Genomic DNA, 17,935 nt, shown 5'->3' on the forward strand with positions numbered 1-17,935 from the left:
GCAGTCCAAATCAAATTCCTCATTGCTTAACAGCCTTTCAGAACTGTGATAGCAGGAAACACATCTTCCACATGCTCACAAATAGGTTCTTGGGCTTTAAAAGTGATGTCAGATTGGCAATTTGGTTTGCTGACTGTTCAAATGTGCATTTCCATCATGCTGGACATTCTCTTCATGCTGACTACAGAGGAAAGATATATCAAAAAACCTGTCAGATATTTTGGATTGGTAATCTGCAAAGACATTCATCTGTCCAAAGTAGAATGAATTGAATGTGAACATTTTACTTAAATGGGGAGGCAAATATCTTGGGAAATAATTAAATATACGTTTGAAAGATATATTGTAAGTGACATATCCCAGTGACAGGATACAAGTCAGCTTGTGTCTTCTAACTATTTAAGTAAAATTTCGCTGTCAGGAAAAGCTCAGGCATCTGACAATTTTATAATGCCTTTCTACAAAATTATTGTGAAGGAGAAAATTCCTAGTATAAACTAGGCATTGGTGTCAGGAGACAAACAACATAAAGTTGGAGGGGCTCCTACTTTCCCATGTGACCTAAGGAAATCAGAAAAAATAAACCTAGATAATTACTCATGTACATCTAATACATCTAAATATCTAAACCTTAGCTATTTACTCATGTCCATATATTGTATGTTATATTTGTCTGTGGCAGCGTTTGCCACCAGACTTGCCCATCTCTTCCCAGTGCACTGTTTAGTTCATAAGAACTTATATTTCTGTAGCTTTCATCCTGTTGTGCCTTAACATTTTGAATAGCTGTGGAATTTCAAAGCATTGAAAAGTGCTTGTAAAGAAGTGGAAATAATGCTCCTTTCTGCAGCATAGATAAAGCCAGTGGAGACTGAAGCCACCTTGAAGGTCCTTATAGGTTGTGTGGGATTAGTATTCACACAAATTGAGGAAGGGAAATCAGGGGTGCATCATGCTTTCCACCTCAGGATGTTACAAGACTGATTCTTTGCCTGCTAGCCTGAGGCTGGTCTTGGGATGGCATGAGTCACTGGTGTCACTGTGAAGCTGCTGTTGGAGTGAAGGCTTGGAACTGGTTGTCAGTAGAGGCAGAAGAGTGAAGTTAGTGATTTTGTGGTGCTTTTTTTCACTGGGACTGTCTTCTGAAGTCTGTGTTTCCACTGCAGCTTCAGAGCAGTGTATAGTCCATATGTGGTCTTTGTCAGCTGGGGGCTCTTCTTTGCAAGGTACAAAGGGGCAGTGACTCCTGCTGGTGCTTTTAGATCTATCAAAGCAGCCTTTGGTATTTTTGAATAAAGTTGAATAATAGTCTGTACTTAATAATACATTAGGCTATTTTTTTTCTTCAATTTATTCATGAACCATCTGAAGGTACTGGTATGCAGGCACACAGTTTGTGGTGATTGGGAGTGGAGCTGTGGGAGCCTCATCCCCAATGGGCACAGCTGTGAGATAAGCAGCAGGTGAGCAGCACTGACAGCAACGAGCCATGGAGTGCCCAGGGGCACTGACCAACCCCCAAAGGGAGCAGAGGGCACACAGGTGCACTGTATCAACATGAGGGGTGTGAAAGGCTGGGCTGAAGAACCAGAAGGGTTCTTCACTTGCAGCCTTCTGGAGTGGAATGATGTCACTGTGTATGGGCAGACATCTGAGGCCTTCTGATGTGGGAAGGTGTTACTGTGTATGGGTGAATGCCTAAAGCCTTCTGAAATTGTTTGGTGACGCACTGTGTATGGTGGTGTGTGCCAAGACACTCATACAGTTGTCTCTTATTTTGTTTGAAAATATTGTAAGTTTCTCTTTGCATGAAAGTTGTTCTTAGAGAAGCTGCTGCGAGAATGAGGTACCTGACATTAGAAATCTGAACTGCACTGACTGGCTCTTGGGGTGGAACACCTATTGCTCCCCTGCTTGGGCTGGAAGCACATGGAATTAGTGTTAGTGTCTCAGCCTGAGCATGTCTATGCTCCCCAAACTGAGAAGAGTAGATCATAAGTGGAATAGACTTCATAAAAAGTGGTGAGATTTGACTGCACATCTATTAAGTTTGTGTTTAGAAACTGTACTGAAAGCTCTCTGGGGGATTTGAATCCAAAGAGATGAAGTGCATTTGCTACTAACCTAGGCAGGACCAACTGGGGAGCAGGAGGAGAAACAGTTCCTGTTTACCTGGGATAAAGAGTTGAGAGAGCTCCTGTTCTGAGCCCTCCTGGAGGTGGGAAAATTAATGGGATTTGCTGTAAAAATGTGATGGGACTGGTGGTGTCCCAGTTGTAATCCCAAAGAATGCTTAGTTATGTAGGTTAGGTTCAGAAGCAGAATTTCAGTTATCTTTAGCAGTTTAGCACAGTCAATGTGTGGGAGTTTTTTTTTTTTTTTTTTTTTTTGGTTGTTTTGTTTCCTTAGATTTTTTTTTTTTTTTGTCCCAGAAACACAAAATTATGGACCAAGTTTTCTTTGACTTTCAGTTAGATGGTGGCACCTGCAGATGTACCTAATTCTATTTTAATGTACCCAATTGTTTTAATTGTGAACATGGCAACAGAATGGAAAAGTACTTTTGTTCTGTGGGGTATCCTATTTTTTTCCCCAAAGCTTTGCAAGTTTTTATTGGTACTGTTGAGAACTCTGTTTTTCAACTCATACTATCTAGGCGTTATGTATTCTGTGTATTTCTTGACCTAAATTGTATGTATGGAAAAGAAGGCTGCTCTGTGCAGGTTTCTGCACTATGTGCACATCCTTTGAGTAAAAGGGAAATGCAGGGAACATGCAGCAGTGAGCTAAAGGATGTTGAACATACACTGCGAAGGAAACTGATTCTAATTGGAGACAAATGAGGTTGCATTTGAAGGGAACTCTTTACCTCCTGACAAGATTTTAGGAATTCAATGGGCTCCAGTAATTTCCTAACAGAGAACTTTTAAAGAGATTTTCCATTTCCTTGATTGCTGCTATATTTAAAGAAGATGGTACTTGAGAATTGAGAGCAGGACGCAGTGACCTTGCCTTACCCATAAGGCCAGTGGAAACCACTGTTCTGCTCTCACTGGGAGGCTGCCTTGGATTTCAAGGCAAAAGGCTGGAGCTCCCATATGGGAGACTGCTGTCCTGCATCTCTCACTGTGTGTGCATTAACTGGAGAGCAGGCACCAGATTAACATCCCTAGTGCTGTCATAAATCAATCTGTGTGTGCTTAAACAAGTTACATCAGCCTAATGGGAAAAGATGTGGTGAGACAATTAAAAGAATTAACCCAGAGCAGGGAGGTCGATAGCATGGAATAATCTGTTGCTGGAGTGTGATGAGCAGGCCCCATGGTAGTTCTGGCAGCCAGTCCCTGCAGGAATTGAACCCCAGTCTCTCTCATGGGAAAGCTGATGCATTTTCAGAGGATCTGGCAATGGGGCTCTGGGGTTTCCAAATGCTTGAAGGCTGATGAGGTTTAATTATTTTTATTATTAATTTTTATTGCTCTGAGGTGGAAAGCAGCTGTGTGTGAATGAGTTCACTAGTGCATGTGTAAATAAGCCAGCTCAGAGCCTTCCTGCCAGTGGAATCAGAGCATAAGCAATAGGGTGCAATCAATTTTAGTGATTTAGTACTGACTAGGTAAGCTTTTCTTCTTACTTACTGACTCAAGAAGGTTGCCTTACAATACTGTTCTTATGCTTTAGCGAGTTGCCTAAATTGAGCTGTGCAAATGACTGCCAATGGAAACCAGAAACTCAGACTTGTTATTAGATTTAGTACAGTGGTCATTATGGTGAATTTAATTATGAAAAAGGCAGAGGAGAGTTGCTAAAAAAAGAGATGGGTTTGTTTTCTTTACTTCTCCCCACCTTGTGAAAAGTCAAATTGACAATTCATGTCTGTCAGGCTTACAGTGTTGGAGCAAGCATTGCAAGCTCCTAGTCAAGCTCATGACAGTTGCACCGGGGTCTTTGAAAAATGAGCCTCTATCTTCCCAAGCCAATATTCAGTACCTGAATTCAGTTCAGCCACATCCTGTGTGAGTTAACAGAAGCCTCTGCTCCTCCATTTCCCTTGGGTCTGCTTGTTGTTTCCTTGGAAGATTTCTTTTCCAGGGGGCTACTTGTGCCTGGAAAAAACAGTCAATGTAATGTACCTGGGACCAGTGTAAATCTCCTCCTTTCCTGCCAGTAAAATGCAAAGAAAGTCAAACTGTGGGCTGAAACTCAGGGAGTTGTGAGACTTTGTCACACAGGTATGTTTCAGAGAAAAGCAAGGGAGTCAAGAAGAAATGGAGACTGGTGGAAAGGGGCACTTGAAGCATTGTGTTTGTGTACTTGACCCTCTTTTTTTTTTTTTTTTTTTTTTTTTTCTGATGCTTTGTTATCCTCCTTTGTTATCCTCAGGTTACAAATAATTTTCTTTTCCACTCATCCCCAGGAAGCTCCGTGAAGTGTTACTGGGACCATAAGGGGCAGCATGAGGAGGTCTTGGAGCTCTCTGGAGTTGGGGAGAAACTCCACCATGTATCTCAGAGCATGTGATGTTGACACTGAGTCCACCAGACCACCAAATCCTGAAGAGTGAGGCTAAATGCCAGTGGTGTCTCCAACAAAATAAGTTATTGGCTGCCCAAACCTTTGCTTGCTGAGTGTGTCTTGGTTCAAGGCATGTCAGGTAGTACTGGGTCTGACTCTGCTGCATTACAGCAAAGCCAGCAGTGAGCAGCTAATGTGCAGTGTGTTCCATTGCCAGACGGCCGTGGCAATGGTTGTTTGAGGGAGCTGCTCCCCCAGATCGTGTGTGATTTGATTTTTGTGTGTGTTGTGCTTAGGTATGGTTTTGGTGGCAGTGCTGAGGAGGGTCAGGAGCAAAGAAAGGCTCTTGTCGGCCCAGGAGACCAGCAGCATGGGAATGCCATTGGGAGATGCAAAAGGAATGCTGACCCTAGTTGCTCTGCTTTCTGCTTGCTGTTTTGAAGCATCCTGGCAGTGAGGTACCAAGCAAGATAAACTTTGTGGTCATATTTCAGTGCTCCAGTTGCATACATACTGGATCTCAGTTGGGAAGCCCCACCAGCAGGGTTAAGGGTTAGTGCAAACCTGGCTTTTACCCTCCCCTAGCAGCTATCCAGCTGCATCTTCTAGCACAATGCCTTTAGCAATCATCGAACTTTTGACCCCAGTCTCTGAAGTAATGCCAAGTATGTTTAGCACACATACAAATGAAGTGGAAATCATTATTGGCTTGCTCATGACCTGCTGAAAAATGGGTCCCCTCCGGGGGCTCTGTTTGCATTTCCCTCAGTCTCTCTGAGCACTCAATCTTTCAGCAGTTTCATGTGCTACAAACTGAGCATCACTGTGCTTTTGATTGGATCGACCTGCCACTGCCTGCTCACGCCAAGCCTTCCCCTGCCTTACGTTTTCCGAGGCAGCAGTAACAGGGCTTACACCTAAGCACCCCCAGAATTCATGTTTATATTGTACCATGTTTATCTTGTACTTCCAGGTGTGACTCAGGACCACATCTAGCTCGTGTCATGCTGGGAGCTGCTCTCAGCCTGTCCTCCAACTACCAAGCACCAGGAAAAGGAAATGCAGATTTGTAGGCTGTCAGGAGGCTCTGCTGAGCCAGATGACTGACAGCCCAAATGGCACGGTTTCTTCCAACCCTGAATTTTATTTCTCTGCTTTCCCTCTGCATGCATATATTCATTTTGTCTGGGCTACCATGAGGATTGACAAAGCTGATCTCTTCTTTAAATGTCCATCATTGGAGCCCCTTCTCTTCAAAACAAAGAAACGTCCAAAAACTCAGAAACCTCTGAATTATTTATCTGAAATATGGGAATAAAGTGTATTATTTTTATTTTTGTTTATTTTCTAAGCAAAGCTACACATAAAGTTTGAGATAAGGTCAAAGCCCATTGAGATAATTGCTACTTATTCTGTGTAGATACAGTGATTCCAGCAACTGGGTTGTTCCTTGCAAGAGTCTCATTTTTCATTTGCATATAAATGATTACAGAAAGAAGGAAATCCCAGTATTCACCTTGTCACCTTATCCTGCATTTCAGTTGAAATATCATGAATAGTTGATCCTTCCATTTTGCAATTTTGGATGCCTGCCTTTTTTTTTTTTTTTTGTCTCCCCTGTTGTACCGTTTTAGTAAATGGTATTTTCTTCTCCCAAATGTGTTCTTTTTGATGGGCTGGGGATAACACTAGAATAAGAGAAGGCTTCACTGAAAGGGAGTAATGATCAACTCATTAAAAAGGGTAAATGAAACAGCCATGCTAAGCTGTCTTCGTAAAAAAAAAAAAAGTTAAAAAGTTTGTTTCTAAGCTCTGTTCTGTCAGTATACCACAGCCTGTGTTGAGACAGCAACTGTTCCTGGCAGAGCATCATGCGTTTGCATGCTGTTAGTGTGATTGATTGGCAGCTGTGACAGCAAAGTCCTTTCCTTCAAAGAGCTGGCAGGACTGCAACTTGATGAGGGGATGTGGCAGACCAAGGGGAGCAGGGCCCTGCCTCTTCTGTCCCTGCTCTGCTGTTTGCTGCAGTCCTTTTGGAAATCCTGCCCTTGTGCCGAGGGGCAGCTTGAGCCAGGCAGCCGGAGCTGTGCGCTGCCCCAGTGCTGCTCCCCCGCCTCGCTGCTCACTCTGCATGCAGTGCAGGGCCGAAGGCTGCTCCGGAGCAGCACGTTTACTGGCTAGTCTCAGCAGCCCCTGAACCTCGGCTTTTTCCATGTCACGGGACAGCTCTTCTGCAGCCGTGACAGCCGGAGCAGCGCGGGCCCCAGGGTGTGCGGGGAGCGGAGCAGAGCTAGAGCGGCGCGGGCGGGACTCGGGCTCCTGCTCCGCTGAGCCACTTGCAGGGAACCCGGGGCTCGGAGGATCTCTCTGCTGTCAATGTGCAGGGTGGATTTTTTTTTCCCCGAGACTACAACTGTGCGAGAGATGCTTTCGATGTGCAGCTTTCCCTTGCACTCGGGCAGGGCTCCTGTCTGTGCACCAGCTCCTGAGAGGACTTTGTCCAAAGTGAAACCTGGCAAGCTGCTGCCTGGGCCGCCGATTGAAGTGCATCCCTGGAGTCACACAGAAACGCTGTAGGAGAGGCATGGTGGCAGCGTGCCTTTCAGAATTGCTGGAAACCAACTGAGGATTCAGCCACGCCCCCGGTTTCTCTAAAGTTACCTTTATCCTTGGAGATGATGCGAGTAAGTAGTAAGGACCTTGGGAACCCGTTCCTCTGAAATTCTGCCGAGATTTTGAGATCCTGCTCCTCTGCTCCACATGGTAGTATTGCACATACTGCACACACTACCGGCTATGGGGCCCTTCTGAGTCCTATGGCTTCAGTGGGCTTCAAAAAGCCAGAGGAGATAGACCATGGGCTGGTTGCACAAAGGGAAGAGACAGGGGAGAAGAAATTCAAGTTGTTTTTTTTTTTTTTTCTACTGTAATACGAATTAGTTATTGACTACACCGCTCTAGTTCCAGGGAGTTTATGCGAGTGGTAACCTAAATTTTAGGTTTATGCTGCGTGAATCGCCCAGGACCCTTCCCTGCCCGGCTCCAGGCAGCACTTAAGGACACTGGGAGCAGATTCGTGGCCATTCAATGCCACCTTCTGGTTGTAAATGTAACAGCAGAGCTGCTCCTAAAGGGTTTATTGCTGTCTTTGATAAACTGGAATAACAAGTGCAGAACATCTTTGGTGGCTTTCTTGGATAACTTTATTTAAACACATTTCTATACCAAGTAACACGAAAACTTTCCCTTGGGTTACTGTTTATATTAGTAAAAATATAATGAAGATAAGAACAAAAATATTCTATTGTAATCTGATGCTTACCTTAGAGAGTGAAGGTTCTGGAAAAGGGCTTGCCAGCCAGCCAAAATCTGCCACAGCCATTTCTCTGTATCAATAGCAAAGGTCCGATTTTCAGTAGCTAGCGACTGTTTGTCCTCTGGCCATGTTATTTAGTGATGTATTTAGTAGTCAACTAGAGCTTTTTTTTTTTTATTTGGTCTTTCTACTTAGCACAAGGGGACTCCTTCCTTAAAAAAAAAACTCAAATGAACCACCAAAAAACCCCCAAAACTACCCCCCAAAAAACCTACAAACAAAAAACCCCCACAAATAAACAAACAAAACGGAGTTACCTTGCAAGAATGTGGTAAATAAAGGATTTTCATGAGCTTCTGTTACTATGCATTAGTTCTATGTGTAAACTTTTTGCTGGCTCCAACTAAAGTCGGTAAAGATTCTGACTAGAATCCTATGGATATGATGGGGTTAGAAGAAATCAGCTGTTTAAGATGAAAACTGCTCCTCTGTGTTTTTATTTGGGTGATGGGAAGATCTCCGTGGTGAGACTCTGCAGGCTGTTTGCTCGTGGCTGTTTCCCCGGCAGGGGGTGCAAAGGTAGCGTGTGTGCTGGGGGAAAAAGCCATTTTCTTCTTCAGCTCAGCCCCACACCTCTTTATCTGGTGCCTAGCCTTTAAGGAACTTTTTAATGACAAAGGAGAAAGAACACAGAAAATGCAGAGTGTTAGCAGATGGAGAAGCATTATTTGATAAAATCTAATTTTACTTTACACATATGCCAGCTGCTACAGGAGCTGCAGCCTGGCAGGGAATGGGGTTACCCCTATTTACTGTAACTCATTTTCCAGAGAGTATTTTTATTATTATTGACAACACAATAATTCTGCATGTCTTTTTTTTTTTTGTGGGAAAAGTATTTTATTTTCCTGTTTGAGCTATGGAACAACTTCTGCCTTTTCATTCCTTTCACAAAGATCCAATGGCACCTTTTGCATATAAAAACCATGCTTTTCTGAAATGAGAAGGAATTTAGCTATTGGGGCATACAAAAAAATTAATTCCACCTTCAGGATGACAGGGTGCACTTATTTAATGTTTCCTCTTGTTTCTTAAAGGGTTTGATATATAAACTTCATTCTCTATTACTTACTACTATAAACCCTGATTTGCTGCATTATCAAATGTTGTTCTTGGCTGGTATATGCTGACACTGAATTCTGCACACAAACATTAGCTGTCTGATTTGCTCTCTCTGAGACTCTGATGGCAGTTTTATGTGTTTAGAAAATTTTAAAATAAATGTCATATTTTCACTAGATTATGTATAGGGTAATGGAATGTATGTAGTGGTAGAAGTATTTGAAAGAATTAAGACGTACAAGGCAGTGTTTTTAACATAAAAAAAAAAACATTCCTTGGCAAATGCTGGTATCTTCATGCTTGATAGAACATTTAGCAACTTAGGAGCTACCTTAAAGTTATTGGATTTAACAGCCATTTTGCAGGAGGAAGTCCTAGTTTTGTACTCTCTAAACACTTCATGAGGATCCTGATAAAAGCTTCCTCTCTCCGAGGATGTGTGCACTGTGGTTTATGATCAGTGGGTCAAACATTAATTTAATTCACTTGTGACATTGCCTTTCAGGTTTTTTTCTTATTTCTTGCCTTTGTATTTCCAGTAATGCATTAAGATTGTCAGTGAAGATGGGTTACAATGTAAGAGGTTAATATTGTTCAAATTATTTATTTGGTGAACAGGAAACAAAAACATAAATCTTAAAAAATATAAGAAACAAATTTCTTCTTGGCAGAGTTCTTTTCCATTAAGGGTAGTCTGCTCAGATACCTGGGTATTAGCTATCTTATTTGTTCCCAGTTTGTCAAATCCAGACTTGAGAGTAAAATCCACAGCATTTATGCAAGAGCACAAAGCAAATGGCAGCTGCTCTCTGGGCTGCTCAGCGCTGATTAAGCTGCAGTGAGGGGTGTGCTGCCAATGGCCTGAAGAGACCGGATCATGAACGTTCCTCCAACTTGTCATGCTCAGCTCTATCCTGGGAGTCTAAAAATAAATCACAAGCTGAGCTATGGCCACACTCCTTAGACAAGGTGCTGAATGCAGAAGCCAGCCAGGCTTTTAGAGGTTTGCACTGTTTTGTAACTACAGCCTGAATGCACCTCTGCGTCTTCCTTCACCTTCCAAGGCATATTTTCTGCATTTTCAGGCACCCCTTTGGTTCTGGTCTTACTTCTGTCTTTTCAAATAGTCTGAATGGATGCTGAGGGAGGGCACTCTGGTTTCTGCAGGAAATGGTATAGTCCACTTCTAATTAAAAATCCAACCGAAACAGCCAATGTTTTTACTAAAGCTCCAGCAAAGACGGAAGGAAATGGAAGCTGTTCCCTGTTGAGAGAACATCAAAGCAATTTCTGAAGCTGAAGATATAATTATGACAGAGTCCTGTGGCTTTCCCTTCTCATCGCTGGGCTTTCTGCCATGTTGTGCTGTCAGTCTGGGACTGACCATCTACGTTCAGCAGCTTTCTTCCCAGTAATACTATTTTTCGAGAGGAGGCGCAGCGCTGAATGACCTTCCATTTCCCAGCTGTGAATCCAAGTTCCTAGTCAGCAAAGAGCTCTGTTCGGAGATGCCTTTGAGCTAGCAGTGGTGAAAGGAGAGAGGCGATTTCCACTCTTGACCCAGCAGAGGGCACGAGTTGGCTCCTGGGATTCATGCCAGGTCCAGGCGCAGTGTAGAAAGCTCAACTCATCGCTGCGATTTCTGCCACAGATAAGACACGCTAGGACGTGTGTTTTGGGGATTATCACATTTCTTAGGTGATTGAAGTCTGGGGACAAGCCGAGGTATATGATAATCACTCAGAAATCCACTGCCAGGTGGATCTTGCAGTTTAAGGAGATGATGCCATTTCCTTCTGAAGTTTTGGATGCTGCAGCAAAATCAGGTGCTGCCATTGCTGTGGGGAGGTGGGATACCCAGAAAAGGGAAAAGTCCTGCTCAGAGCATGGCTTCAAACATGCAGGAGTGAAGATGGCTTTCATAAAGAGCTGGGCTGGCCACATCATGCTGCATCTGCTCCTCCTGTTGTCAGATCTGCAGCACCTGTCAGGCAGGGCTAACATGATTATCCCCAGGATGAGATTACCCAAAGGTGATGACTTCTTTTCTGTGACAGGTGATGGGAACTGACTCTTCACCTTTGAAGTCACACTGAGGGAATTGAATTTCTTTCAGGAAACTAAAAATGGGAGCCACAATTGTGTTGTGTGTCCCTTCCCATCTCATTTTCCTATTTCTATATCTTGGATCACCAGCCCTCTGCTCTGAGCAGAGTTGTGAGTACAGTGGGACTGTCACCAGGGATCTGTGATTGTGAGAGCAGCCCCAGCTCCTGGCTCTCTGGGGGCACCTGCAGGTGGAGATGGTTGATGGGGCAGGCACCAATCCTCTTGAAGGAGTTTTTTGGTTTTGTTGTCTCTAATTTTGAAGCAATATTTGTATCCTTACCAAGTGTTGGTAAGGATATATCAGTGTCAGAATAGCAGGTTCAGACAATACTAATTTTTAAATGAATATTATGTCAATTTATTGGTCATATTTAAAACAGCAGTGGCAATGCCTACAAGAGGGTCTGTGAAGAAGTTATGGGTTATCTAGAATACCTAGACTTGTTCCTGTGCTGTCTGCAGGGCTGCAGTGCAAATCAGATCATGTGCAAGGAATTAGGAGAAATCTAATTATTACTCTTGCAAAGACTGTTTTCTGTCCCTTGATTCACTTTTTCCATCATACGCTGAAACAAGATGAGTTGTCTGACATACTGGGTGTCAGTATGATTTTGCACAGATTTGATTTTTGATGTAGCATGCTTAATTACTATAAAAAGGTTTGGAAGACTTTGAAAAGGAAAATAGTATGATATGAATATATTTGATAAGAGGTCTCAGTGTTTTGTAAGAGATCAGCATTATGTTCTCTAAGGGAAAATGGCGCAAAGAGACTTCCACCATATAGTGACACATAATATTACACCTGCTCAATAAATCAGGGAATCTGTGATCAGAGCTAGTCTCTGTACATTGCAGCAGGCCCTTGAAATCATCTTTCAGTCACCAGTTATCCTTCTGCCTCAGTGCTTAATGACAGTCACACAAAATTATCTGTGGCAACTTTTGAGGTTCACTGTAATTCACACAGAATCCTATAGACAATTGTGTGAACCACAAAATCAGCTAGGTTGGAAAAGATCTTTGAGATTATTAAGTCAAAACCCTCGAGAGCACAGGGGAATGAGGCACCCAACTGGGCCTCTCTTAACTGGTCATGGTCTCCACCAGCCCCTTTCCTCAGGGAGAAAGAGGAATTTGTATTTTCTGCTTCAGAGGATGAAATTAATTTTGTAAAGTGCAGTCTGTCCAGGGCTTGCCTGAGATCTGCTCACAGGGAGCAGGCTGTGCCTCTGGTCAGCTGGCTTGTAGAAAAGCTCAGCTGTGGGAAACAGTCTGATGGTAATGAATGAGCCCCAAATCTGCCTGTGTAACTGCTGTGGCCACATCATCCCATTTTCCGTGTCTGTCAGCGTAAGTTTTGCCCCAATTTCTTGTCTGTTTCCCTTTCAAACAGTCATTCCACAAACGACTCGATGGAAAAGCTAGATTAAAAAGTCACATAAGCTGCTTTAGCAGCCATTAGTTTAAATACACTCAGCAGTGTAAACATTCATATGCCAAATCAATTCAGTAAATGGAGACAGGTCACTGCATTAAATGGACTGGTGTGTACTCAGGACACCAGATTCCCTCAGCAAGATATGCAGGGACTGTTCTCTCCCTCCAACACTACTCTTACTAGAAACAGTTTATTGGAGAAACTGTTTTGTCATTACTTGGAAGTAATGACAGAGACCTGGTTAGAGAGGTCCCTAAGAATTTTAATACATCTCCAGGACTGGGAGGATGGTGCTTGCTAGCAAATGGAGGTAATTCCCTGTCTTTGGCTCCCATCCCTACATGCATGTGCTTCTGGAGTGAGAGACAGCCTGGAAAACTAACAGCTGTACAGACTGCCAGTGCCTTTCCCTTCCATGGATGCCATGGTAGGAGAAAAGGGCTTTTCTCTTGGTGTACTTGGCCAATGCTGCTTGGACACTTGCACTAAAGAAACAATGATGGTCTCAAACAGCAGCATGGGCACTGGATGCCCTGCAGTTGTTGAGATAAATATGTGCATTATAGACCCTAGTCCCAAATCCTGTCACCAAGTGTGGTGTCCTGGTCCTGGTGGGCTGTGGGAAAGAGCTTGCTAACACCTTTGGCAGGTTATATCTGAGTATGTACCCTGGAGTGCTCTGAGCATATGCTGGGTTAACAGAGGCTGTGGGCTTTGTATTTCTCTTTCTGTAACAAGAGAGAAATAATATAGCAGGAATATTGACTTTTCAGAAAAAGCAGAACCAAGAGATGCCCTGTGATTTTTGTTTTCCTGGCTGTGAGATTGTCACAGGCTGAGCAAATCAAATGGTCACACATCCTTTTGCCTCTGCTCTGTAACTCCTGCCTGAAGAGGCTGTGAACCCCCTGCAGTACCTGGCAGCCTCTTGCTGAAGTTAAGTCACTCACATATTTGTTCATGAGTATATATTTATATATGAGGAGTAGTACTCAATACTCCTCGACACAGAGACCTGTTGTTTCATGACAGAATCAATTTAACATGTTTGATTTCAATGCTGTCTTGAGGGGAGGGTGAGGAAAAATCTAATGTGAAATTGATTCATCCCTATTCCAGGGTAAAAAAAAAAAACAAGAAAACAACAAAAACCAAGCCAAAATGAATAAATAGAATAAAAATAAAACAAACAAAAAACGAAACCAAAACCCCAAAAACCCTGAAGACAAGTCCAGTTCTCTTGTCAGGGGACTTGCAGCACTGGTGACATTAGGAAATGCCTGGGCATTGGCTAAGCCTAAAATCTTAGTGCAGTATTAAAGAAATAATCTTTTCATTACAATTTCAGTTTTGAAGTATTTTTTTTTTGACAGAAAAAGAGCTAAGAAGAAAAAAAAAAAAGGACTGGCTGAGGTTTCCTTGGGGCCCACTGAGGCTGCTGCAGTGGTGGGAAATGTCATTAGGCAACCTCAGGTGTGCCCCAGCTGTGAATCTTTTGTGGCTGTGGGCATAGGATGGGGTGACTTGGCATAGAGCCACTTATTTTTCCCCTCTGGTAGAAGTTCCCCCTTTCAGTGTACTCAGGTGATGGTAACACAGGACTGAATAAAGAGAAGATATGCTGACTCTTCACTATTACAGGCCATGGCCCCACTAGCATAATAACATTAATCTCTTTATTCCAGTTTCTGTAAGACTGGGCTTTCTTATGTTATGATGAGATTTTGGCTTTTGTTTTTAAGAATAAAGAGGAGAGCAAAACTGTAACAGCCTCCATCTGGAGTGACTTCTTTGTACTGTAATTGTGTGCCATAGTACCATTGCAGAGCCCAAGAAGATTTAACTAACCTGTATTTCAGGAGGAAATGATAGCTTAGATATTTGCTCAATTTGCTAATCACTTTAAAAGTACCAGTGAGAAAGTTTTTAAAATTCTGCAGAATGAAAGTAATCAGAAAGATTTTATTCCAAAGGGCTCAGTTTATGAAAGCCAGGTAATTTATGTAACCTATTTGGGATCTTTGTCCATCAATTGCTGTAGGGGTTTGGTCCAGAGTGAAAGTGATTGCTGAAGTCAAGAGTTGAATAGGTTTGCAAGTGCAATATAGCAAAACTGAATAAATTTCCCTCTAAATATCTGATTCTACCACTGTGTCCTTGTCTTTCACCTCTGTGTTCCCCTGGCCCTCTATGATGCTGCTGCTCCCCTCTCATCTCAGTGAGACTGAGTGCTCCTCAGGCAGTGATGCTTCTGCTGTGGTCCATGAGGTACTCAGTCTAACCTCAGAAGGCTCAAAATAAATACCTGGAGTTTATATTTCCTCCAGATATGACCTCTACTGATTGCTGTCTTATTGCTCCTTGGTTGTGTGGCCAGGTGTAGTTGAAAATGTTTTGTTTACATTTCTACTATACAGCCTTTCCAAAAAATAAAAGAAATTTTATGCATGATGGTACTGTAGGCTCTGGAGTTCCTGCCTACAGCCAGTTTGATTCTGCTTTTAATGTAGAATCCCAATTCCATTTCATCAATGTGTTTGTTTATTTTGCTGAGATTTCATAGCTTTTTAAACAGAAGCTCACCACATGTTTTGGTAGTGGCTGTGACAGTACACACGAACATTTCCTAATTCATTATTTCTCCTTTGACCAGCTCTGCCTATCCTCTCCTTCTAATCTGTGTTTAACAGATGAGTGTGTCTCAATAATGAACATTTGAGAATGTCGCAATCTGTGTACGTGGCAGTCCTCCAAGTGAAGGAGGAAAACTGTGGGAAGAGTTCCTGGGTACTCATTTTACTGCTCAGCATTAGGCATCTGTTTGATTGTTCCTAACAAGCTGAAGCAAAATGGACAGGCAGACACAACCAGATATATTTTAATTTGGATCTCTGTGACGTTTCCCATGCCAGAGTAGGGTTTGGCAGTCATTCTGTCTATGGAGTATGAAAAAATGCCAGGCAGGCTGAGGGTGGACTTCCCTTGTCTCCATGTGGTGTTTGAAAAGGGCAAAAGTAAGAAGTGGAGAAACTTGCAGCCTTATTAAATCTAGTATTAGGTTCTGAGACGAACCTCTAACTTTAATGGTGTATAGTTGTTTATTTCAGGATGATTTGGTTTTGGGATTCATTTGCTGTTATGCTCCTTAGGCAAACTGGCTAAAACAGCTGGTGAGTGTTGTTGCAGAGGCAGAAACAGAGCATACAGGCCAACAAGTGTGTAACCTATCAATGTCCCAGGTGAAATGTATGGATTGATCTGGCCCTGGCAGCTGTAAAACTGGCTGTGGCCAGCAGGAGCTGGGATCCCTCAGGGGTATCCTCTGAGACCTCCTGAAACCCCTGCTTTGGTGCTGAGAACTTATTTCTTCCTGACGAAATTGCCAGGCAAAAGGCAGGGTTCTCTGCAGTTGTTTTACTGAAGTCATTCCTGTTCTAGGTTTTGGCCCTGCTTTAGCTCTTTTCACTACTGACTTATGATGGAGGTTCCCCACTAATTTGGGGATGGAACAGTTTTCCTTGCGAAGGTGTCACGATGCCTACAAAGCATTGTCCTGGAAAAACTAGCGGGAGTTTAACCCACAGAAATGCCTCCATGCTCCGTTTTAATGATTTGTAAATTTAGCCAGGAATAAGGAGCTGCCGGAGCAGCCCCAAATTGTCGTTGTACGTTTTGCGATGGCTGTTTGCACGGATGAGTACTGTGACCAATCTCCTTATGTGTGGCAGACTGAGGGCTCACAAGCCCCACATTTTCCAATTCACCACTATTGCAGTCATCTCTTAATATGCACTGAACAGCTTACTACATTTTAACTTTTTTTTAAGTGTGGGAATAATTCTACCTCTTTCTAGCTTTCTTTAGGGTGTGGTTTGTTTTTGGTTTTGTTTTTCTTTTCTTCTGACTGTTCCTGTGTGGTTAACTGGAGTCAACTTAAGGCTAAAGCTAATTTAAACTGGATGCTATATTTAGCATTTATGGTGCTAAAAGGATTATAGGAAAATAGATACTACATAAGTGGCCATAATCTTCTCACTGCTTGTGTTACTTGAGTGGCAGAGAATGGGGTGCCAATCTGAGATTAAAAATCTAATTTTAGGCAGTTAACAAGAGTCACATTGAAGCATAAAGATACAGAGGGATTAAATTTTGTGGACTTAATTTTTTTAATTGAGCCCCCGACCTGCTAAAAACCTTGCAATCATATCTTTAACCAAAGCCTGTGATTCTAAATTATGTACTATTTCGATACACCAATTTAATCAAATCAAACGAGACACTTCAGTTTTACCCTTGATAGAACAGCCAGGATACATTTTCAGAGGTCATTTTTTTTTCTACTGCTTGAAGCTTGGCAAACCAGCTCTGTGCCATAATTTTTGATTGCTGGAGGCAGCAGTTAGCCAGCTCCTTGTCTGTATTCCTTCCTCCATGACAATGCCAAGAAAGCCCAGCCTGGGATGTGAGGAACCAGAGCACATGGCAGCGCTGCAGCTCCAGTACTGCCCCTTGGTCACAGTACAGCCACCTCACCTGAAAAGATCTCCCAGTTAATTTCTTTTCCATCACCTGGAGAGAAAAAAAAAAAAGAAGAAAGAAACAGACTAGTGACAAATAATGGTGTTTGGAGCCATGGCTTATGGCTCTGGTGGGAGGGTGGGCTACTTCTGAAAAGAGACAGAAAAAACTTTAAACCACGGAATTCCCATTGTACATTATAGATGAACCAGCTTCTCTGAGGTAAATTGTCAGTACAAAAGAGGAAGGACTGGCTGCTAGCACCAAGGCACTGCAGAAGCCTGGTGACTTGTTAAGATACAGTGCCCAGCACAGGCTTACTGGGGGTTATTCCACATTCTTCCAGTCATATTTAATGGCTCCCTGCAGGAGGAGGGAAGGATCTTGCATTCTGATTGCAACCAAAACAGAAGCAAAATCATCATCCAGAGAATGTCTGAACTGGTTTCCCTTTTATTCCTGCTTGCCTGTAGGCTTTTAAATAACAATTAAGCTCTCCTAATGGGATTTGTGTACCATATGGCACCTTTCTCACAGGTTGACACTTTCTTATTGCTATCCTGTCGTTTGTCCATATCTGCAAATAGTTTTCAGCCAGAAAAGCAACAGGCACTGTTTAGAGACATTCAAGAAGAGAACACCATTCTTTTGGATAGTTATTTGTACATCTTTGTCTGAGGCATTGTGTTCTCTTGTGGTGGTAAATCAATAGAGTAGATTTCAGTGGTGTCCTGGTTTAACCCCCAGTCAGCAACTAAGCCCCACGCAGCTGCCCACTCACTCCCCCCACAGTGGATGGGGAGGAATTGGAAGAGTAAAAGTAAAGAAACTCGTGGCTGGAGATGAAGACAGTTTAATAGGTAAGACAAAAGCCATGTCTATAAGCTGAGCAAAACAAGGGATTCATTCAGCAC

The sequence above is a fragment of the Fringilla coelebs genome (genome assembly GCF_963513975.1).
Source record: "Fringilla coelebs genome assembly, chromosome: 8".
NCBI lineage: Eukaryota > Metazoa > Chordata > Aves > Passeriformes > Fringillidae > Fringilla > Fringilla coelebs.